At 34.6% G+C, this 22,353-nt stretch overlaps 1 long non-coding RNA gene across 1 annotated transcript in view; it reads right to left on the reverse strand.

The window, feature by feature from the left end:
• The window catches only part of LOC141570412 (uncharacterized), a 64,165-nt gene extending 44,386 nt beyond the window's left edge, over positions 1 to 19,779 (reverse strand). Inside the window, exon 1 of the long non-coding RNA XR_012494417.1 lies at positions 19,669 to 19,779. This is a non-coding gene — a long non-coding RNA (uncharacterized LOC141570412). The remainder of the gene's footprint in view (positions 1 to 19,668) is intronic.
• Positions 19,780 to 22,353: the final 2,574 nt, after the last annotated feature.

Raw genomic sequence — 22,353 nt, forward strand, 5'->3', positions numbered from 1 at the left:
TCTTGACTAAAGAGACCTAATGGTATACTATTATTTGCTTAAAACTTCATAGATATTAACAATTAGTATATATTTTTAACAGTCGTACACTTGAATACATTTTGAGAAACTATTTTCAGGATTATTTGCTTTTGTTTTCCAACCTCAGAAGCATGAAATAAGAAAGGAAAATAGCTTGAAATAAATAAAAAGTTGTTCAGTTTACACACAAAGTATATTATCCAGGCTGAAATATATTCCAGATAGGAATATGTTCACTTTTATAAAAGTAACTATTTGAAATATTTTAAAGAATTATTCTCTTCAAACATTTTGAAACAAAAATTTGCCTTTTGATAGGAACTATGTGTTTTATTATAAAGATGGAACATGATGTTCTGGCTTACATATTCTCTGCAGAAGGAGGTCCTTTTTTGTACTGAATTTTTAGCATATAGTAAAGATCCAGATTGTAAAAAAATAATTTCAGGCATGACAGACTGGAAGTATATATTGAACAGATCTGGGAACAGAAATGATGCAAATGGTTTTCTTCCAGCTTCTGAAAATTATGTAATGGACCAGAATTTCAGGATAGACTTCTGTTTGAGTGAAACATGGACTCTTAATCAAAGGAGGGCACCAAAAATGACTTTTGGAAAGCAAAAGGATAAGGCATTTTCCCACAAATGGTAGTTCCATTGACATTGACTCTGGAGATAACATTATAGCTAAGCATCAGGATACTCACATATATTCTAATTGTTAGTGATGATAACATAACTATGATAGAAAACATTTATCCTGAATGAGCAAGTGTAGTAAAGGAAATTGACTCTTGAAAGGAAGAAGACCAGTGATGCATTAAGAGCTAGAAATAAAAATCAATGAAATTGTTTTAACTCTTCACTGTGTTGCTATTATGTTTTAAAGTATTACACACTTTGTTGGGTCATGATGATGATGGTAACATTTACATTGCTTATACATTGATTTGTATATTATTTAGTGTTTCTACCTCAAAAAATAAAAACAATAATAAATAGGCTGATGAAAAATACTTGAAAGATTTGTCCCTTCCTATCATTAAACCATTTAAAATATGACAGTTCCATAGAATGCAACTGAACAGTGCTTGATGCTTGTTTGTATGAAAGGTTTATTATAATGTTTTTTGATGAATAACGTATCTATTCTCAGAAAAACTAATGAAAAATTAGTAATTCTAATACATGAAGGAATGAGTTTATTTATATCTATACACATATAACTAGAATTAGGAAGACAAATGTGTGTGTGTGTGTGTGTGTGTGTGTGTGCTTACAGAAGTCTGCTCTCAAAATACCAGCCCCAGATGTCATGCCCAAAGCATTTATAATCCATCAAAGCTCACTCTGTGAAATACTTTCATAGAAATTTTCCAGAGTGACCCTGTCTAAACTCATATCTTTACGATAATGTGTAGGTAAAATTCTATACCACAAAGACTCTCAATTTAAATATAAATTCTCGTCTCTCGTCATCTGAAAGAAGTCACCTCAAAAGATAAGATCTTTGTTATGAAAAAGCCAGTTCAGATGAAGAAAGATAAATGAGGGGAAATGTGAGATATTAGTAAAACAGAGAGAGAGTGCGTATGTATAATTAGTTAAATTGCCTCTATGATCTGCTTAAAACCAATATATTTTTAATCACACAAATACATTTTTTACCTTTGAAATTATGCATAATATCTTAAATTCCTATTGTTTCCTCATTTTCAGTAGACTTTCCTGAGTAATTAATATATTTTCCTCACTCATTATATTTTAGTGTATTTTAAGTACTATAGTTTCCTCATTTTCAGTAGACCTTCCTGAGTAAATAATATATCTTCCTCACTGATTATATTTTAGTGTATTTTAAGTACATCTAAGCTGACATGTTTATTTCCATGTAAGCACTAATTTCTTTTTTAAAAAATACCCACTTTTTGCTCTTATAATTTTCTTTTATTACAGATGGATTAGTAAATTGGCATATACTAGTTGATGGTGGTAGAAGTTCATACCTGTTTTTGAATGACTTTTACCTTCTCTACTTACAATATACAATCCTCATATGACTTCCTTTGTCTAAAATTACTCCTTTGTATTCTCATCTCTCAACGTTTGCTTATATGCTGCCTCCTCCAAGAGGTCTCCCAAAATAAAACAAACAAAAAGATTAAAATAATAACAACTGGGCTCTCTTATTGCTTTTATATGGCAGACACTGAGCTAAATGCTTTTCATCTCTTAATGTCTTTTAAAACTCTCAGAAACCCTCTGGAGGGAGTATTGTCAATCTCATTTATAGATGAGGAAATTGAGGTTCAGCATGGTTCAAGTAACATTCAGGTGTTTCAGATTCTGAAAAGCAGTGTGCTCTCTCTGTGTATTTTTGTCTCATTCTTTCACTTGTGTGTATGTACAAATATGTGTGTGTGCAAATAATACATATACTTTAATGTGTGCATATGTGTGCAAATATGTATGTATGTTTATATAGCAATGTATATATATATATATATGTATACACACATGCACACACACACACACACATTCCTACTGAATTTTATTGAAGATTACAACTAGTCTTTTTTTTTCTTTGTTATTAGTTTCAGGTGTACGTAACAGCATACTGCTTAGACATTTACACACCTCACAAAGTGATAACCCCAACAAGTCTACTACCCACCTGACACAGCACATAGCTATTACAATAACATTGACAATATTCCCTATGCTGTATTTTACATCCCGTGAATATATATATATATATATATATATATATATATATATATATATATATATATATTTGCTTATTTATTCTGTTCTGGTATTTGTCTTTCTTAGTCTGACTTATTTCACTTAGAATAATATCCTCTAGATCCACCCATGTTGTTGCAAATAGTAAGATATTTTTCCTTTTTATGGCAGAGTAATACTCCATTATATTATAACACTCCATTTCTGTATCCAATCGTCTATAGATGGGCATTTCAGTTGTTTCCATATCTTGGCTGTTGTGAATAGTGCTACAGTAAACATAAGGGTGAATATATTTTTTCTAATTAGTGTGTTGAATTTCTTTGGATAAATATGCAGGAGTGGAATTGCTGGGTTACAAGGCAGTTCTATTTTTCATTATTTGAGGAACCTCTATACTGGTTTCCATAGTGGCTGCTGATTTTCAATCCTACCAACATTGCACAAGGATTCCCTTTTCTCCACATCTTCACCAACACTTGTTATTTGCTGATTTATTGATGATAGCCATTCTGACAGGTGTGAGGTGGTATGTCATTGTGGTTTTTACTTGCATTTCTCTGATTAGTGATGTTGAGCATCTTTTCATATGTCTATTGGCCATTTGTTTGTTTTCTTTGGAGAAATGTCTGTTCAAGTCCTCTGCCCATTTTTCAATTGGATCGTTTGGTTTTCTCGTGTTGAGTTGTATGAGTTTTTTATAACTTTTGGATATCAACCCCTTATCAGATGTATAATTGGCAAATATCTTCTCCCAATAGGATGTTTTTGTATTGTTGATGGTTTCCTTTGTTGTAAAAAAACTTTTTAGTGTGATGTAGTCCCATTTGTTTATGTTTTTTCTTTTCTTCTTTTTTTTTTTTGCCCCCAAAGATATATCAGTAAAAATATTAGTAAAGGTAATGTCTGAGAGTTTACTTCCTATATTTTCTTCTAGTGTTTAATTTCATTTAAGTCTTTAATCCATTTTAGTTTATCCTTGTATATGGTGTAAGATGGTGGTCCAGTTTCATTTTTTTGGATGTATCTGTGTAATTTTCCCCTCAACATTTATTGAATAGACTGTCTTTACCCCAATATAAATTCTTTATTCTTTTGTCATAAATTAAATGACCAAATAGTCATGAATTTATTTCTGGGCTCTCTATTCTGTTGCATTGATCTGTGTCTGTTTTTATGCCAATGCTATGCTATTTTTCATAAAATATCTTTTTCTATCTCTTTACTTTCAGTGGATGTGTTTCTTTTGATCTGAGGTAGGTCTGTTGTAAACAGCGTATGCATGGGGTCTTATTTTCTTATCCATTCAGCTACTCAAAGTCTTTTGATTGGAGCACTTAATCCATTTACATTTAAAGTGATTATTGAGAGGTACATAGTTATTGCCATTTTATTATTCATATTTTTTATCTTCATTTGTTTGTTTGTTTTTGCCTTTCTTCTGCTTAAAGAATTCCTTTTAACATTTCTTGTAATACTGGCTTGGTGATGATGAATTCCTTTAGCTTTTTCTTGTCTGAGAAGATCTTCATCTCTCTTTCAATTTTAAATGATAGCCTTACTGGGTAGAGTAGTCTTGGTTGCAGGTTCTTAATTTTCATTACTTTGAATATTCCCTGCCACTCCCTTCTGGCCTGCACATTTCTGTTGAGAAATCAGCTCATAGTATTTTGGGAGCTCTCTTGTAAGTAACTAGTTGTCTTTCTCATGATACTTTTAGGATTCCTTCTTTGTCTTCAACTTTTGCCATTTGAATTATGATTTGTCTTGGTGTGGGCCTGTTTGGGTTCATCTTGCTTGGTACTCTGCACTTCCTGGGCTTGTATGTCTATTTCCTTTGCCAGGTTAGGGAACTTTTCAGTCATTATTTCTTTAAATAGGTTCTTAATCTTTTGCTTCCTCACTTTTCCTTCTGGTACTTCTATGATGTGAATGTTGCTACACTTGATGTTGTCCCAGAGGTCCCTTAAACTATCTTTTTTTAATTCAGTTTTCTTTTTGTTGTTCTGTTTGGGTGTTTTCAGCTACATTGTCTTCTAAATCACTGATTCACTCCTCTGCTTCATCTGCTGTTGATTCCTTCTAGTGTATTCTTCATTTCAGTTATTGTGTACTTTATTTCTGACTGGTTCTTTTTTATGGTTTCTATGTCCTTCTTTGTACTTGCTGTCTCTTTTTTGAAATTCTCACTAATTTCCTTAAGTATTCTTATAACTGCTGTTTCAAACTGTCTCTGGTATATCAGTTGCCTCCATCTCATTTCTATTTCTGAAGGTTACTCCTGTTCTTTTACTGGGGACATGTTTCTTGTTTCCTCATTCTGGCTGCCTCTCTGTGTTTGCTTCTATGTATCAGGTAGATCTCCAATGTCTCTCAGTTTTTGCTGGGTGGCCTTATATAGTGTGTGTAACTGTGTGGTCCAATGGTACAATCTCCCTGATCTCCTTTGTGTGCTCCAGGAGTGTCCTTTGAGTGTGATATGTGTATTCTTCTGTTGTATAATATTTGAGACTTGATTGCTTTTGATATATCAGCGGGTGGGGTTGACTTCCAGGCTGACTGACTGTGAAGATTGTCTACTTCACAGTGTATGAGCTGCTCTGTGGGGGCTGATCCCTCAGAGGAGGATTCACCCACATGAGTTCTAGCACCTACTGAGCCCCCCTCCCTTTTGGTATGCCATTTGTGGGGCTAACCAGGCGGTGCTCTAGTGTGGTCTGAAGCTCACCTCTTGATGTGTTGTGTCTGGTGTGTCATGGGAGGGGCTCCCATGCAGGCCAATATCAGCCTGGCCTGTGACCAGTCCTCTGGTACCCAGTAGAAACTACAAAGCTATATGTGGTTGACTGCTGCCTGTGCTGGAACTGGAGGCATGTGGGGGTGGCCTGTCTGTGAACTGAGGCTGGCTACCCCCAGTATTGGGCCTGATGGAACTTAGTAAAAAGCCAGGACCCCCTAGGCCTATTGCCACCTGCCAGATCCCCCATAAGGCTCAACCACTGAAAAAGCCTCCTTAGGTGTGCAAGCTGGGCTGGTTGACCTGGTGTTGAGAGTGCCTTCCACAATGCGGCACTAGCTGGGCCGGGCAGGGTTCTATGGCGTCATGAGGCATGGCTGGTGGTTTTTACAAGGTTAATGCAGATTCAGTTCTTGTGCTAGTGCCTAGCCTGTGAACACTTTGCAAAATGCCCTGAGAACACCACAGCCAGCCACCAATCACCTCTGGGGCAGTGCCTGGCCTGTGACCACTTTGCAAAGTGTCCTGAGAATACTATAGCCAGCCAGTGCTCTCCTTGGGTTCGCAGATCCCCAAGAGCTGCCCAAGAATTGCTGTGGCACAGTTTGTGGCTCACTGCCCACCACTAAAAGTTCCATGGGCAGCTGCAGGCCATTCGCTACTGTAAAAGCCTCTCATAACTTGAGCAGAGCTGGCTGCTCAGTAACCGAAAGTGCCCTGTGTGATACAGTACTAGCTGTGCATGGTGGGACCCAAGGAGTAACCAAGGTGGTGCACATGCATGAATTTTACCAGACCAGTCTCAGACTGGGCCTTTTGGTGGAGCGTCCTCCAGCTCTCACCTCAAAGCTACTCAACACAGTCTTTCCCCGTATGTCTCTGTCGCCAATTGAGTTGCTGCTCTTCCAAAGGAGACCAGATGAGTGTTTGCAAGCAAATGAGTCTGTGTACAGGCCCTTTAAGAGGGCATCTGGGTTTCTAGCCACTTTCATTTCACTGGGAATGGCAGACAGAGTCCTCGCTGATTTTCACTGCCAGATGCTGTGGGAACTCCTCTTCCCAGCACAGGACCCTTGGGCTGAGGAGCCTGGTATGGTGCTGGGACCCCTCCCTCTTCCGGGGGAACCTCCATCACCGAGGTGTCCCTCCTGGTGTTCAGCCACTATCTGTTGGTTTGGGGTCAGCCCGTTTCACATCTCTACCCCTCCTAAAAGTCTCAATATGGGCTCTTCTTTATATCCTTAGTTACAGGGTTCTGTTCAGCTAATTTTCAGATGATTCTTGAGGTTGATTGTTCTATAATTTATTTGTAATTTTGGTGTGATCCTGGGATGCAGTAGGCATAGTGTTTACCTAATTTGCCATGTTGGGCCCTCCTTACTTCATCACAACAAGTCTTTTTTATATCTGCCTGCAGATTAGATCATAAAGTGGGTAAGGACAATGATATCTTATGCATAGTCTTTGCAGAATGTTCATAGAGTTTTTGCATTTCCTTCATTAACACAGTACCTGGCACATAGTAGTTGCTCAATAAATTATTATTGATTGAATAAATAAAATATCACTCAATTTGAACAGTACTCAGTTACAAATACCTTACAGTTTTATAATATTTTCATTCACCAATTCCTTCACAGTTACTTTTCACTAGGAATAATATTTTTTATTCAGTTCATTTTTCCCCTCCATATTTTAAGTTTGTTTTTTAAAAATTTACCTATTATTAAGAAAAATATGTTCTGAAACTGTCAAATTTGATTTGGAGTAGCAAAAATGATTATAGATTAACAATTTTATCACAAATCACCTTTTATATTAGGGAAACTAAAAAAGAAATATCTTTAGGGATCTTCTTTTTCAGTTGATACTAATTAGATTTTTTAAAACCAAGTTTAAAGCTCACACTATTCTGGCTTGATAGTGCCAAATGATAATCCGATGTGACATACATTTCCTATAGCAATAACATTTTGGCAGATAAATTCCCCAATGAGAAACAACCATTTCTATGCTTAGATAAATTTTGTGATGAAAAAAATAGTAACATAATTTTTTTTTTAAATACTTCACATTGTAATGAATCCCCTATCCATGTTTACTGAAAGTGCCTAATTCCACAGAGAACAAAAACATTAAGCATGTAATAAACAATATATCATAGATTCTTCATTGTCCTTGGAAGGTTGATAGAATAACTGATTATTATTTACACTGAAATTCATTCCTAGAAATCTTGTATCCTTCTCCTTCATTATGCAATGCTGTCTTGGACCTGGGAGTCTAGAAATGTGAAAATTATAACACTTTGACATACCATGTAAATGAGGTATCGCTGTAACATGCTATTTAAATAAAGTTTGGAACAAACATTCAGTAAGAAAGTTTGGAAAACTTATAACGAGATTACCTCCTAACTTTTTTTATAAGTGTATTCTTATATTCCCCCCCAGCCATTTTTTAATTCCAACAAGAAGGTACAGTGTGCCAATTTAACTCTCTAGCAGCAAAGCCACACATTGTATTATTGTGGCAATTAGTGCAGGAGCTGAGCTGGTCGTTTGAGCCTCTCCTTTTCTTTATCTGGATAATATTTGACTTGGAGGATCTTTGTCTTTCCCATTGAAATACCTGGATTGGATATTATCAGTCTCAATCAACAAGCTATTTCCCGTCATCATGGCTGAAATTAAGGTTAGTATAGGATAGGTAGTAAAAGTTTCCACATCAGACTATGCACTTTATTCATTTTCTACATGTTATTATCTTGATTAATTGCAAGACCTGGACAACTGAGTGTCTGTAGAAAGCTTTAGGAGCTATCTAATGTATTTGATTTAAAAATGTGAGTTTATATTTAAAAGATTGTGGCTGTCGTTGCACAAATGACTGACCACAGCAGGGATGTAAGGATGCTACCTCTGGACCTGGAGAAAAAGAGACAGAAATGAAAAAAATCTTCATTCTTGAAGATCAAGTCAATATCCTCAGAAATATATTATTCCTAGGGAAGTTCATTTCCTAATGAGTTAGAGACAAAAACTATTTAGAAATAAATAAGATATAGGCTACAAATGTAATTAAAAATTCAGACTCCCTTTACTTTATAGTCTCTGCCAAACAGGCAAGATCTCACCCAAAATATGTATTGATTAAATATGTCTTTATCTTTCTACAATTCATGAGCTGTCAGCAAAAGTTGTCATTGAGACCTTCTCAGATAGCAGCACCCACCACTATACATTTCTTACCCTTTCTATCACATCCTTTTTCTTCATTTTTTCCCTTTAACTTCTTTTTCCACACTTCTGTAAATATATATATATATATATATATATACACACACACACACACACACACACACACACACACACACACACATATATATATGCATATATGTATAAATGTAATGGAATAAAGTTCTACCAGGCTAAAGACCAGAAAGAGCAAAGAGCTAAGAGCTATCCACAGAAGAATCTGGCAAGGGAGCTCCAGACAGTCCCTCCCTCAAGAAAAGTCAAAGCATCTCCCCTGAAACTATTTCCGTCATTATGTGTGCTCTAAATAGCCTTCTGAAGAATTTCCCAAGGAGATTTCTTCCCAGGGCACTTGGGAAAGGTTCCTTCCATTAGGGTGGGCTTTTGGGAAGAAGTGGATGAAAGAGACCATTAGGTCAGGTTACTAAAGATAGCCTGCCATATACTTTAATCCTGACAGAAAAATAAATAAATAAGTACTAATGAAACAGTGGAAAGCTTTTGAATAACAGTAGGAAGTTTTCAAATGCAAGTCTGGCTATCCCATTGCCAATACATATTTACATCGGATTATAGAAAGTTATCATTTATAAATAGCCTACCCTCTAATGTTTTCATTTCTGAAGCTATTTCGCAAAATAGTGCTCTAATTTTTTTTGAAATGTGTGACCTTTCTTACTTACAAGAATAGAAGAGTAAAGGCAAATTATTCTCATTTTCATAGCTCTTAGTTATCTTCAATGTAGAAATGACTTCTCAGTTTCATTTGCCCAGTATTTTAAATTGATGAGTCGTTTTTGAAGGAAAGCAATAGAATCTAAGTTTAGTCTCCACTTGTGCTCTTTGCCAGTTTCCAGCAGAGCTGGCAGAGGAAGCTGAAGAGTGCTGATTTAAACTCAGAGTGGATAGGTTAAGTGGGTTACACTTTCTTAACAGAGTTCACCAGAAACACATCTTAATTTCTTATATTTATCATTTACTTGACAAGTATAGACTTAATTTTGCCTGGTTAGTTGCTTTATTTAAATGTAATAAAAGTTCACATATATTTAAATGAAGTATTACTCTGTGGTAATATCAGCTAAACCTAATTTCTAGCTGTTAATCCTTTAATTTTTATTTTGCTCTTATTTATCTCTGGTCAAATAGATAACATTAGATGTAGCATTTTTTTATTGTTTTTATTTTGTGTGCATAGGTTCACAATTTTTGAATACTTTTATATCATGTAATTACTGTTTTAAAATGTGAAAATATACACCTTGCAACTCTACTGATTTCTGAACATATATAAACATAGCTACTTCATATTAAACACACTTTCCAATGAGAGATTTTAAAATTATAACTTATTCTGTTAGTCCCAAAATTGTCATATTTTTATATATTTCCTGGGGCGAGGAAAAATCATTTCTTTCTCTACAAATGTCCACAAAAAAGCACTGGTTCATTTTTGGCTCTTTTTTGTGGTAGTTTGCATCTAAAGAAAATTTAAAGGAAGGTGGTTCATAGATTTTTACCCATTGATTAGATGTTATGGGTTTAGTGGAAGTCGTGACAAATTATGTAATAATTTTGTCTGTTTTTTTTCATTTTTAAAAATTTTTAAGTCACAAGTCCTGAATACATTTCCTTTTTATAATCTCTTGCCTATGTATACTAAGAAGCCATTTCATCATAGTTCACATCTATTTGATTAAATTTATTTTGATTTTTCATAAAAATCTCACACCTTTAAACAATGGTGAATGAATTCTAACACCTTTCCATTAGGATCAGAGAAGCCTACCACTGAAAGCCACATCTTTTACTCCTTTACTTTTAATAGCTCAGAAAATGTATTCTCTAAGTATTATTTGAAGTTTGACGAATATTAGACTGCCTCTGGATTTTTTCTTTTGATAAATTTTAATTAATAAAACCACTATCATTTAAGCCTCCACTATAAACTAATATTGTAAAAAAAAAAAAGGAATTAATTCAGACATAAGACCTTTAGAGATCTTAATTTTTTCAAATTCCACCTTAAAATAAAATGATAACATAGATTTTAATAGTTGCTCTCAGTCTATGTTTATGGCAGTTCATTCTAAGTAAAGATTAGAAATTATAAATCAGAAAGTATTAATAATTACTACCATGATGGTTTGCCATTAAACCAAACATATAAATGAAACCATGTAAATGTAGTGCTAATTCTATACAGTACAAAAATCAATTGAAGCAGCTGATTTTCAAATAAATGTTACAAGTTGAAAATCAATTTAAAAACAAGTGTAATTAAAATGACTAAGTGGAAAAATTTGTACAACAAATATGACAAGCAAAAAGTTGAAATTTATGATACAAAGAGCTCATTAATTAATATGAAAAATACTAACAGTCTGGCAATGCGAAATAGATAATTTGAAGAAAAGAATTACAAATACTAATTGTGTGTGCATGTGTGTTGTGTGGCAACACATAACAGTACAAAAACATAAACAAGAATATGCAGAATAGAAGTACTGCTTGGGGAGAGAGAAATACTGCTTGGGAAAAATAGAAAATAGACGACATTTCAAACATAGCTATGACATTCTTTTTCAGGAATATATAAATCAATAAATGAAGCAAATACTGTAAAACTGCTAACATTTGTCAAGTTTTGCCAGTAGATTCAGAAGGGTTTATTATACTCTATACTTTTCTTATGTTTAAAATAATTTGTAATTTGAAAATAATCATCAGAGAATTTAGAAAAGAAATTACAAAAATGATCAATAATAAATAAAAGAACAATTAATGAGTTTTTTCAATATTACAAATAATAAAAAATGCAATTAAAGGACTGATAAAAATAGGCAAACGTTGTCAGAGATTTTAAAATGTAAGATACTACACGTTAGCATGGGTAGGATGACAAAATCACATTTATACAATGCTGTGGGAGTGTAAATTGGTGTAACCTTTCTGAAAATCCATTTGGCAGTAGGTATAAAGAGCATGAAAATGTTCAGCTCATTTTGATCCAGTAATTCCATTTCTGGGAATCTATCCCAAAGACAAAAGACAAATGTGAAAAAATATATAGGCACAAATATGTTGATCATTTATTCATTTATCTATTTAATGAATATTTATAGAGCTTCTACAATGTGACATTATATTAGCCACTGAGTCTGTAATAGACATCAAGACAGACAAGGTCTCCATAAAGTTTTTTCAGTGAAGCATTTTCTAATAACAGGAAATTGAATACAAATTAACTATCCAAAAACAGGGGAGGATATATATACATCTATATATATATATATATATATGTCTATATATATATATATATGTGTGTGTATATGTGTATATATATATATATATATTTCAATGGAATAATTATAATTTTTGATAGCAAATAATCACATGTATTGAACAGTTACCAGGTGCTGGAGCCTATTTTAATCATAATTACATGTATCATCTAATTTAACTCTCACAATTTCATGAGGTAGTGTGTTAATTTCCTATTCTTGCTGTAACAAATTACCATAACCTTAATGGTTCCAAACAACACAAGTTTCTTCTCTTATATTTCTGGATGTCAAAAATCCAAAATGGATCTCCTTGGGCTAAACTCAGGGTGTTGGCAGGACTGTGTTCTTTCTGGAGGCTTTAGAGGATAATCTGTTTTCTTCCCTTTTCTACGTCCTTTCTGCCTTTATTTCTCTTCTTGTGGCACCCTTTCTCCATCTTCAAAGCCAGGAAGGTCATTCTGAGTACTTCTTATACTGCCGTATCTCTGGCTCTTTGTCTACTGCCTCTTCTACTTAAAAGAACCTTTATGGTTATATTGAGCCTATCTGGATATTTCAGGATAAACTTCCTATTTCATAGTCAGATGATTAACAAACTTAATTCTACCTTTGATCTCAATTCCCCTTTACCATGAAACCTAACATATTCATAGGTTCTGAGGATGAGATGTGGGTATCATTGGAAGGTCATAGTCTATTTTTTAACCTCCTTTTAGATAAAATAAATGGAAGGGAGAGATGTTCATTATTTTACAACAGGTCATACAGTTATTAGTGACAAGCCTAGTATTCAATCCTAGCTAAGAAATCCAAACTGGGGCCCTTAATTGCTATGTTGTAGTTCATACACAAAATGAAATATTTCGGAGAAAAGATAAGAATGTGTCAAATGTTAATAGCACTTTCCTCTTAATCCTGAGCATATGAGCAATATTTATTCTGCTTCTTGATATATTTTTGTAATTTTCACATTTTCTTCGATGACTGTAGTTATGTACTGTTCAACTTGGTTAAACTGGGAACTATGTTTTCCAGAAGCCCCTTCCTTGTGTGGTTCTAGGTTTACCTGACCAAAAATAACGTGTGTGCTCTGGAAGGTAGAAGCAAAGCACAGTCATTACACCCTAATGGTCATCATCAGTATGAAGCAATGAGAGACAGATACAGACCTACAGGTGATTTCCAGCTTTTCCTTTCTCTTCCCCTGTCTGTGTTTAGCTCTCCTTCCAGACTGACAAATTTACTGGCTAACATCAGCCCCAGACTCACCACCAGATGCTTTGCTGTGAACTCACCAAGACAATGATCATGAAAAGCCAATAAGGATTTCTACACCTGCTTGCCTTTATGACTCCAATTCTGTATGATTCAAATTCCAATGTGCATAACTTCCAGATTTCCATGCAAGAATCAACTCATTCGCCTGTCAGGAGTGGTTAGTTTTCTCTGGTATTATGATTCCTTTATTTGGAATTTTGCATTCCAAATAAAATGCATTCTCTCACAACTGTGGAATTCTAATTCCCATAATGAATTTCTTGTTCCTAATACACATAGTGCTTCTGGATTTCTGATTGAATACTGACTAATAGTTATTGGAAACCAGAACTGGGTTGCTGTGTCATAAAACAACAACAACAACAACGACAAACTAAAGCATGTGGCATTCACTTTGAAACTGGTGGTGGAAAGAAGCTGTAAGGACACTGAAGAACCTGTTAGTGAATACTTGAAGAACAGTACAGAAGTTATTATTGGAAGATGGAGGAAAGGAGCCTGAAGTTATCCATTGGCAGAAATGTTAGCCTTACCTGTGATAATGTGTAAAATAGAAAAAGTATCTAAGGAACTCGTTGATCTGGCTAAAGGAGAAAGTTGAAAGTGGTAACTGGCTTCTTCTAAGTACTTATGGCAAAATATGAGGAATGAGAGATAAACTTATGGGGGAAATGTTTAGTTTTTTAGTAGAATTTAGAGAGACAATAGAGAGTTAAGGACAGTTGACCGTCTAGAATAAGGTTCATAAAGTAAGAAATTGCCCCAGTGTAATGATCAGTACAGATACCTACTATTTAAATATCATTTCAGTTTAAAGATAGAGTAAGAATCTTCACAGACCCTCTCCACTAGACCAAACTACTACTACTACTACTACTACTAATAATAATAATAATAATAGTAATAATAATAATAAGCTTGTAAGCTTGCCTCTTAGACTTCTTTACTAGAAGGTATTAATGAATTATAAGGGTGTTGTACTATAGCACCCTGACTCTCAGCCCGAGATTGCGAATGACCTATTTAAAAGAGATTTGTGGATATGCTTTTGTCTAATGGCGTACACATCAATAATATTCCAGAGAAAAATACAATGTTTTTAGGACAATTATATTGGTGGAAGCACTGACAAATTGTATTAAAAGGAAGAGGATCACTTCAAAATAAAAATATCATAGGGTCTCAAACTTTCTATGGGCAGAAAGCAGACTGAGACAGTTAAGCAGCTGCAAATATGGGCCATTTCCTATGGAAAAGGAAGGGTGACTCACACTGTGGAGCCAACCAGCTGGAGAGTGGAGTTTAAAACCACAGGAAACAGCTCCTGGGGAACACAACTAAGGAACTGGCATTATTGTTCTGGCTGTATTTCAGAACTGTTATAGACTGGTGACCACTACTTACCCCTCATTCTTCCCTTTTGAATGGAAATGTCCATTGAAGTTTTCCTGATACCACACATACCCTAAGACCATCTTGGTATAAGGACATCCAAGCTAGCTACATGGAGAAATTGAGTAGAAAGAGAGTTGACCAGCAACCCCCCAGCTATGCCAGGCATCCCAGCCCAGGCGCCAGTGCTTACAAGAACAATGTGGAGAAGAACCAAGGAATATTATTAACAGACAGGCCCCAAGCAAACCATCCCAACCATCTCCAGATGTTTGAGCCACGCCAGTTGAGGCCCAGACATATTGCAGAAAAAATAAGCCATCTTTGCTATGCCCTGCCTGAATTCATAAGCCACCAAATCAGGAACAAAATAAAATAGTTGTTTTATTCCACTAAATTTTGGGATAGAATAAACATATAAATGAAATAATATGCAATATATAATTTCAATATATACTAATTTTATAGTCTGTATAAATAAATACGACATACATTGTCAATGTTCCTTTTTCCCATTGGTTAATTTAGTAATAAATTTTAAAACTTAGAGAAGTATATATTTTAATGTTATTAGTGAAAGAGTGTCAATCCATCTATAATTCAAATATTACCCCTCTTTAAGCATTTCTACGTGGCTTCAAGCTGTAAGTTGCCTTCCCCTCCTCTTTTTCCCATAACTCTTCATTATCTGTGCCATTCATCTGGCATTTCCTGTAAACTGCCTTGTGATGCTGGTATAAGAGATTTCATATTACGTTACAAAGGTTAAGGAACTAAGCAATGTATTTCAGAAGACACAAAGTTGTATAAAGTATTATTCTGTCCCAAAGAACCCAAACTCTTATAAGCTACTCAGATGACTTATATAAGCAAATATATGACTATTATACAAGACTAACAAAAACTTTGTTCCATAAGGAAATTTAGAGTATTACAAGGGTTTAAAAGAGAGAGCTTGTTTGCTAGAGGATATAGGGAATTGTATAGGTAGGAGATATAGCTGAGGTAAAAATGGGATAATAGAACCTTTTGGCCCAAAGTAAACTCCAAAGTCCTCAGGAGCAGGAATCCCATGATCTCTATCTGTGAATTCCTCAAGCACCCATCAGAGAGTATTGAAAATTACAGAAGTTCAATAACTGTTGGCTGAGTAAATTATTGGATGGGTTTCCAATTTCTGTATACTGTATCGTTGGAGGGAAAAAAATCACTTGATTATCTTGTGTTGTAGTATAAAAATTTGACTGCATTTTTATTTAATACTAATTTCTGTGGAATGCAGAGAAGCTTGTGTATAAAGCCATTGTGACAGTTTTAGACAAAGTAACTCTAAAAGCGTTAATTACTAGTATATGAAAAAAAGGACAAAATTCACTAATATTTTTCATGTAGCAATAATTTTGCCATGTACCTAGAGTAACAAGGGCAAATGGCTTCAACATGAAAGTCCATGCACTTTCTTCAAGATATTTTGATAGGTTCTGTAATTTCTCATGATGTTATAAATTGTAATGTTTATAACCATCAGCATGTGACCTGATGAGGTAAATGAGAACCAGAGAGAGAAAGAAAATCTAATTCAGAACAGAACTGTAAAAACAAAAGATTAGAATAAGGTCCTTTATGTCACTGAGATAAATTGTTACACCCTTTTATGTGCTACATCATGGACTTCTAACAAATTCACAACTTGTATGTGTCATATGGGCATGAGCTATTCTCATCCTCCCACTCGTACTTCCTTCCTAATAGCAAGTTGTTCCAAAATATCTTGTCAGCAAGACTTTGCTGCTGCTTGAAGACAAACTTAATTCTGAAACCCTTTGCTCCTTGCAAAAGAAAGTAAAATAATCTTGTTTTATTTCCAGTGTTAGAATATAAATCAGTATCATAGAGAATTTCAACATTTTATGAATGTTTAAATTAAATACATGTAAAACACGATACCTATTCTTGAAAAGATTTGAACTGTAAAATGGATTATATATAGATATAAAACATTCCTCAAATTCTTGGTTTTCTTGATTTTTTTAGGTCCTTATGTTCTTAGTTAAGCAAACTATTAAGAACTACAATGTCTTCAACATAATTTAGAGAAAAATATCAGTTAATATAGTTAATAAAACCACATTTGTTTAGATCATAGATTGGTTAAAAAAAAAAAAAAAAAACAATTCACCAGCCCCAACTCCCTTGAAAACTGCAAAAAGCTTCTGATAAAACTTCAGCCTAGAAACTGAACATGGCTTATCCTGGCCACTGCTTAGGTCTCAGAGAAAACCATAATCCTACCCTCAAAGTTCTGGACTGGAGGCAAATTCTCTACCAAGTCGGATTTCACTTCCTACAGTCTAGTGTTTGACCCCAGTGTCTAGCTCCGCTAGGTGACCAAGTAATAAAGGGCAGAACCAATAAACCACCACCGCAGTGCTGACTGATGCCCACACTCTACAATTGCAGCACTGCAGCTGGAAGTTCCAATGCACAAACATCAGCTGGCTGGGAATAAGACATGCTTTTGTGTTGGTCATAAAATGTCTCTCTGGCCCACAAAGAAATGATAGTTAAGGGACAGAAGAGGTAATCATTCAATGATAAACATACACACATTCATGCTTTTCAATAAAATTACATATTTCCTTTATGTCAGTGAATTGAAAAGAAATTAATGGAAATGTGACAGAAGGTGAAGGTTAATTGAGCAAGGTTCCGAAATTGGGGGGAAGAGATGGTGGTAGGTGTACAAGTAAAGATGTAATATTGGAAAGGCTGAAAGTATCCATTGTCTGAGGCAAGAAGGAAGGAGATCTGGATGAGTTAAAAAGAAATTCAGACATGGAGAGAAGGGAAGTTGAGGGAGCTCACAGAAGCTAACTCTGATCTCAATAAAGAAGTGATCACCTGTAAAACAAAGGGAAGGTGGAGCGTGGCTTTGGGGCTTGAGCATGTTAGAAAATAGTGGAGAAAATATTTAATGGCAACGTAACAAGGAGGATTCAAGTCAAAGGGTTTTGTGAGCTACTCTGTTTCCCCGAAAATAAGACCTAGCCAGACCATCAGCTCTAATATATCTTTTGTAGCAAAAGTTAATATAAGACCTGGTATTATATTATATTATATCATATCATATATTATATTATACCTGGTCTTATAGTAAAATAAGACCTGGTCTTATATAAATTTTTGTTCCAAAAAACACATTAGAGGTGATAGTCTGGTTAGGTCTTATTTTTGGGGAAACATGGTACAGGCTCCACTGAAGTGTGTCAAGATATATAGATATATAGTAGACATAGTTAATTTTAGATTCACAATTTTCTCCAGCAATGCTCAGAGCTCAAAAGTCAAATTGGAAAAAATGGTCATTGGAAATTTGTTCAAGACCAGAGAGATAAAAATTCTGGTATGGTAGAAGACAGTGGGTAAGGATTTCAAGTAGAAAGTTTTGAGGAGACTGTTTTAAGATTTTGAGCATTTCATGATCAGAAAAAAACATAAACAATAAATTTCACAGTTTTTGCATTAGCAAATAATGAATTCAACATTTTTTTTCCCAGATGTTTATTCCAACAATGAGCTTCACCTCCTCCCTGATGTCACTCCATATGTGACCCCTAACAAATCCGTAATCCTCCAGCTAACCCTGACAGTCACCTGAGCCTTGATCCCCACCCTATCACTGAGATTCAATTCTTAGGCTTCTGTCCCTTTCCTGACATATGATTGATCCTACTTTTAAATGACCACTACCTAAATCTGGGTCTCACCTCAAGAAGAAGGTAAATATTAGGGACAGAGTGACCTGTAGGGTTAGAGGTTAGAGGTGACTATCAGCAATGACATGACAGAAATGAAATAAGGCTTTAGGCTGGATAACAAAAAGATGTGGGTTACCTCCTGCACAGGTTAATTTTTATAAAAAGCCATCCTGTTCATACTGTAAATTCAATTTATTTTAGAAAAACAGAACACATATAGGCATTAAATATTTACATATTAAAATATTTATATATTAAATATTAAAATATTTACATATTAAATATTTACATATTAAAATAAGCAAGTAAATTGTCATGTCTCTATGGGAATTTAATAAGTTATTCATAGCATTATATGTGATTGGCTACTGAGTTTTGGGTGTGTAGGGTGGCAAGTGAAACCATATGGCAAATGATAAACATGAGAAGTTCTTTGAAATTGTTTGGAACAATAGTATAGAATTGTCAATGAGGAAAAAAAGGCACGTGTTTGTTTTTCCTCTTTCCCTGTGAGTTTAGTGAGGGTTCATGAAGAAAATGATAAAATTAAAGGTAGAACCAAGTTCCTATAAAGGTAGAATAATGGAAAAGTATTTAATGGTGTAGAAAAATGAATTCACAAGATTAAGGGGAAAAATGAGAGTAAAGTGGCAATTGAGTTGAAGTGTATCTACAGAATTAGGTATGATTTTGATAGTGTGGAAGAAAAAGGGATTCTATGGAAAGTAATCTCACAGGGTCATAAATTCCTAACTGGGCAGGTCATGGTGGGTAGTCACACCCCAGGCCTATAACTTTAATAAAAGGCTTATTTGCCTTAAGCAAACCCTGTCCATTGTTTCTGTGCATCTAGGTTAAGACACCTTTTAAATTCCCCCTTTCAGACCCCTTTTCCTAATGCATGACCACCCTCAAAAGAGCACATAATCTTAACTATCCTATAACCTGATTTCCACCTTGCTTTCTCCTACCTTCATGTAATCTTCCTTACTTTCCCTCCTTAATTTCAAATGCATAAAAGAAATTGCAAAATTGTTATTCTGCGGAGCATTTGAGATCTTGCTTCCTGGCAATCATCATCGGTTTGGCTCAAATAAAGTCTTATAAAAAGTCTTCACAGATTTGGACATTCTGACATTGACAATAGGAATCCACATATCAGAAGTATAGGAGAGAATACTAGACTTTTACCTTTGGTGATTCCCTGGAGTAAGGGCTTGACCGATATTGGAGTTGGGGAATAAACTAGAAGGCTATAGTAGAACAGGAAACAAGATATGTAGTCTTTTGCTGTGGGCAGAATTTGTAGCTCTTTTTGAAACCACAAAGGCCTGACTAGGGGCTGCGATGTGGGTGTGATCTTGTAAACTTGCTTCCTCTGCTTGGTTCTGTTGCTGATAACAGCTTCATGTTGGAAAAGCGGTTGCTGGAGGACTGTTCCCTCAGCACATGGGCCTTCTACATGCTGAGCTCTGCTGTGAAAACAAAGGATGTTAGGTGCCAGTGATGTGAGACCTCCATGCTCCAGGAATTATGGGAAGAGACCAAGCAATGTGAAGTTAAAGAAATTGACAGTTCATTGCTGAAGTGAAGATTTGCAAACTAGAGCATTATGTGAAGCTGTAGAAATCAGGGCCTGAAATAGGACTACATTGCACAATTGCTGACTCAGGAGGGCCTCAAATATTTCCTTCCACTAAGTAGAAAAAACAGCATCTAGTCTTCATCTAAAACACGTATTGCAGGAATGCCTTCCTTTCATACTGATCATTCTACTCTTCTTTTGTTTTAGAATTTCACATTATCATATCATCTAAAGAGTACTAGGTAGGAAGGTGAGCATCAACATGCCCTTAAATTACTAAATTATCTAATCTTTCCATGTCACAGTGACATCAGTAATGAGATAATTGCTATAACTCTGAGGGTCAACATGATCAGATCTCCATGTTAGAAAGATAATTTCAACACTAGGATGGGGGGTAGATTAGGTGGGGCTATGGGAAAAACAGATTGGAAATAAATCAAGAGACAATTATTTAAATCTAGTGAAAACTGATAGTGTATAAGGTGGATTAAATTTGACAACTAATGGTATATGAGGAAAGAGATGAAGCAGAGAGAGGAAGGCAGCTGGGATGAAAGCAAGATCTCTGGTTTGGGTGGAGGTGCTCTTTCTGAGATAGGGAACATAAGAAGGTGAGGTTGTATGAAAGGAAGATGCCAAATTCACTTTTGGGTATGTTGATTTTACATATTCAACATTAGACAAATTGTAGACATCCAGCAGGCAGCAACATAAACAGTTCTAAAGAGATAGGTAGATGATTGATAGATAGACAGACAGACAGATAGATGATATACAGACAGATTTAGGTAGGTATATTCAGAGTATATATAGTTGGTAAAGTTGTGGATCATCCAGAGAAAAGAGGCCCAGACAAAATATGTTAACATGTTTGAAATTTAAGCTATACTTGAGCAAGGAGCAGTAGTCTTAAGACTATCTTTACATAAAATCTCATTTAAAAAAGGAAATTATTGTATGCAAACAATTGTCATTTAACGGATTTGTTTTCTCACAGATGTTTGTGCATTTAAATGTTTACTTATCAGAGAAAGGGGAGCAAGCTATTCCTGTTTCTATGTGTGCGAGCACATGCACATGTGAGATTGTGCAACAAAAAACACTGTGTGTGTGTATATATATATATATATATATATATATATATATGTGTGTGTGTGTGTGTATATATGTATGTGTATGTATATAAATTTTTTGTTAATAAATACATGTGAGGAAATACTAAAAAAATGTTCTTAAGGGCTAAGAGGAACACTAGTTTTTGAAGGATGAGGAAGGAAATGTTTGTTACGTGGGTATGATTACTTTGCTCATAGTTCTGCTTCTGGTGGGGTGTAAAGATAAAGCTACCCAAAGAATTACTATTCAATAATCTAAAGGTTAGAAATCATTCTTCTCCAGGGAAAAAACCTTCTCAACAGCAAATAACTTAAATAATTCAACTGTAAATTTTAGTTCATGTGTATATGTATGCACACAAACATACACACACACACACACACACACACACACACACAGTTTTTTAACTAGTGGGAGTAAAAATAATTTCCAAGAGTCTGATGATTATAGTGAAACAAGTAAAGAATTATAACCAAAAGCAAATAAAGGAATTGTTAAAAAATCAACTTAAAGCTTGATTGTGTTTCTCCTATAATGAGTTTCAAAAATTTGATTAATTTTGCATAAACTTAATGTGTCAATTCTTGATAAATTGGATAACTTAGTACTGAAAATTATACTGAAAAACTATAATTTCTTGGTCTCTATATTTGTATCTATGGTTCTTATATATTATTGATATTTACACCAAACTCACATTTTTAATAGTACAGTTCTTTCTATCATCCTTTTCCTAAGCCCAGAACTTTTATTGAATTTTATGCTTGAAGATGCCTAAAATTTATTACAATCATTATTATTCTCTAAAGAAATAAACTTTCTAATGCCAACAAATTGAGTATTTAAGTAATGTAAGTGTTTTAGAAATCCAATAAATGACACCATATTTGTCCCTTTCTTCTAAGTTTATAAATAATTGAGAAATGACAAGTGGAGTTCAAAATATTAACTTTATTACTGATAAAAGTTACCAGAGACAATAACTTTTGATCTATGACCAAATGAGTTAACTAAATTAATGAATCAGGTTTGAATGGATAAGAATAGATGCCCCCACAAGGATCCATAGGCTGCTCTCAACAGGTTAACCACAGTGCGGAGAGCAGAAAAGAATGCATACATGAGGAAGACGCTTTAGTTCTGCAAAACAGCCTGAGTCTAGTACATTCAAC

The sequence above is a fragment of the Rhinolophus sinicus genome, linkage group LG03 (genome assembly GCF_036562045.2).
Source record: "Rhinolophus sinicus isolate RSC01 linkage group LG03, ASM3656204v1, whole genome shotgun sequence".
NCBI lineage: Eukaryota > Metazoa > Chordata > Mammalia > Chiroptera > Rhinolophidae > Rhinolophus > Rhinolophus sinicus.